Here is a 3,695-nt window from a genome sequence, read left to right as displayed (position 1 = left end):
ATGTTACTGCCGCAAATTATGATCCTTTACTTCAGTGGTGCCGTTTTTTTTTTTTTTTTTTTTTTTTGTTATCGGGTATTAATTTGTTCATATATAAGGCGGTTATTAGATTCGTATTTAACTTGTTTAACATTTGTCTTTCAGTAGGCGAGGTGGATTTAGCAGGTTGTTTTAGACCTACATGTAAAATTGATTACATCGACTTCATTTGGTCTGTACTGTTGTAAAGAATGAATAGTGGTCTCATTAGTAATCATACACAATTTTCATACTTGTATGTGCAGTTTTTATAATCATTTGTTTCTCATTTTGTTATCTTAATGCCTTTTACCACAAGATAAGGTTTTTTCATGGTTAAAAGTCGTAAAGTGACCTTAAGTTCATGACATCCTTGTCGTTTTGGACAGATAATAAGGATTTTACAGATAAAGCTTTCTTCGCTTTATTTCTAGACATTTATCTTACATTTGATAACATCGATCATATCAGTACCCAAATCTATGACAAATGAAAATATTTTAATTTTGAAATTATTAATTTTCCTCACCTTTTTATCAGAAACCCAACTTCATCCGCGATCAGAATGAAAAATTCTGAACTCGATGTGATATTCAAGAGCGTGTAGGTGCTACTAAGACTTTGCAATAACGGTCTCTGAAAAAAACTAGCCAGTATTTAGCAAAGAACGTCAGTGTGTCTCCTTTCTAAAACGTTCATCTAAAAGTATTCAGATATAATAGATGAATATGCGTTGTTTTCTTCACGAATAACTACAAGATGGTCTCTAGTTATAGAATCAAGGTATTGAACCTGTGTTTATTTATTTTCACGGGGACTTTAAACATTTCCCATTTTGTCTTCGTGTTATTATGTTTCATGTTGGTTGTATGACTTTTATCGTGAATCCCACCATATGGATTTTGACTTCTAAACTTTGGTTATTTCTAGTGCAGTTCTGGGATGCGATTTTTACATAAAAGGTATTTACATAGTTATCAAAGGTACCAGGATTATAATTTTGTACGCCAGACGCGCGTTTCGTCTACATAAGACTCACCAGTGACGCTTATATCAAAATATTTATAAAGCCAAACAAGTACAAAGTTGAAGAGCATTGAGGATCCAAAATTCCGAAAAGTTGTGCCAAATACGGATAAGGTAATCTTTGCCTGGAATAGAAAATCCTTAGTTTACAGTTTTTATTCTATTTTGTTTACCTCTGTATTTATATTTTCTCAATTTTTTATTTTATCCCGAAGATGTATACTATGGCAAAATCTGTTTTGTAACGTCATTGTCATTCACTATACTTATATGTTGTTGTCTTTCTTAGATTAATTTGCATAAAATAAAATCACAAAAATACTGAACTGCTAGGGAAATTTAAAACGGAAAGTACCTATTAGTAATTAAATGGCAAATCAAAAGCTCAAACACAGCAAACGAATGGATAAGCTGGCATATTACTAACCTGGTTTTATAGCTGACTAAACCTTTCCCTTGTATCACCGTCGCATCAAATTCCATGATAATGACAACGATGTGTGTGTTTGTTCGATTGTTAAATCTCCTGTTTTGTATGTTTAAAAAGGTATGAGTGCTGGATACCAATTATTGCCACATCAATCTACTATTTTTATTTTGTCATAATAACGAACTATAAACAATTGTCATGCAACATAATAAAAAAAGGCAAAGATTAGTTACATTTGTCCACGAAGTTTTATATAGAAACAAACTTTTGTTTTTAGTTAACAACAACAGTACACCAAATTATGTTAAAATCAAAATCATCATTCCAATGCATTACACCAGACGGTTTGGACTACACTTGGATCTAAAGTGGCATTTGAATCTTAACACTGAAAGGTGAAATAAATCCGAAAGTCGAAAGTCAAAGGTTTCAAATAAGTTGTGCCAAATCTGGCTTATGAAATTGAGCCAGGAAAGGAGGAATGTGTCAAAGAAGAACAATTCGAACGAAAGACAGAACACAATGTCATCTTAAACTAAAACATTTTAAAAGAATTTATGAAACATAATTAATGTATACGGAGTTTGTATCTCACAATTAACACGATACCCCTTTTATGATTTCCTTGATAAGTGGTTGCTGCACACATGGAAGCTATTGAACCAAGAGTTCAAAACGGTGAAGTTGATATCATTCCTCCGTAAAAGACGCCATCACGAGTTAGTTGGCCGTTATGGAATATCTGTTTAACAGATACTAGCGATATATTCCTAATGTCGTAACAACAAGCACGAATGTGACCTACCGAATAAAACTGATTACCGAGTTTGAACTAGCATGAGCAACACCCATTTGCCACATCTGGACCTGCTTACCCTTCAAGAGATCTTGAGTTCATCCCAGTACGTCGATTTAGATACTTCGTGTAGAGTGAACCAACATACTGCACGTTAGGAATTCTTGCAACAGATCTACAACTTGTCCTTATGTATGATGTGGCAAGGCCAAACTTTTATTCAATATATCATCATATTCCAGAGGCGGTCCAAATATTCACTACCTTCATCACGGACGGTCACAGCTAAAAGAGCTACCTATTTTATTTATTGTTATTTTGTTGTTGTCCTTAACATGCATGATATATTTGTCAATGGACGTTTATCAACCAACAATAAACTAATCGATATAATGTTTAGAAATGACAAAGAAACACATTACACCATAAATATTGCATTCAGATGTATAAAAACGATGATGCATGATAATGTGAAAGCGCATCAAATGTACACGACAGTACACAATATGTACATTATAATCATACAACTTTACACTTTAGAAATCGCGTTAAATAGAGTGGCGAAAAATATCAAAGGGATATCCAAACTCATAAGTCGAATATTAACTGACAACACCATTGATAAAACTAAGATTTTGCAGCAATATTCTTTCATAAATTCAAATCCATTTAAAAACAATGATTTTATTTTAATCATATGTTAAGGACATATGTATGACCTGACGTCAAAAGTAAAATAACAACCTCGTAAACAACCGCATAGGAAGCAATTATTTTATAAAAACGTATTTTCGTCTTTTATATGATATTGGAAATCAATGACTCGACTCAATGTCGTGACACAAACACAAAAACAAATAAAACAAACAAAAAAGGTAAAATAACAAAAAAACATAAAAAAAAATGTATCGTACTTCGGAAAAATTCAAAACAGAGATGTTTTGGTCAAATGACAGTCAAAAGATCAAACACATGGACAGAATCACTTGGTAAAGGCAATTTATTATGTATTGCTCAAAACCTCTCACTTGTGTGACAGTTGCATACAAATCTATTATATTGACAACAATGCGTTAACAAAACAAACAGAAAAGATAGGCACAAAAATCAATAAAAAGGGAACAGCAATCAAAATTTATTTGACACTTCACTAGTACCAGGATTATTATATTAGATAGTTAACATATCATGACATCATACTTAGAACATTTAAAAAAGAAATGGGAAACATCTTCAAACAACGTTTGTTGATCTGAGATAATACTGAAACCATGAAGTTCATTATCCAAGAAGAAAGTTGAACATCGACGTTCTGTCAGTACAGGAATACGATTATGTTTGAAATTAATTAATTCTATATTCCAAAGCTTGTGACATTGATTAGTCATATGATTTCGTTATATTTGCAAGAAAAACTTGCCACTG

The sequence above is a fragment of the Mytilus edulis genome, chromosome 8 (assembly GCF_963676685.1).
Source record: "Mytilus edulis chromosome 8, xbMytEdul2.2, whole genome shotgun sequence".
NCBI lineage: Eukaryota > Metazoa > Mollusca > Bivalvia > Mytilida > Mytilidae > Mytilus > Mytilus edulis.
Note: the sequence above shows the minus strand (reverse complement) of the source record.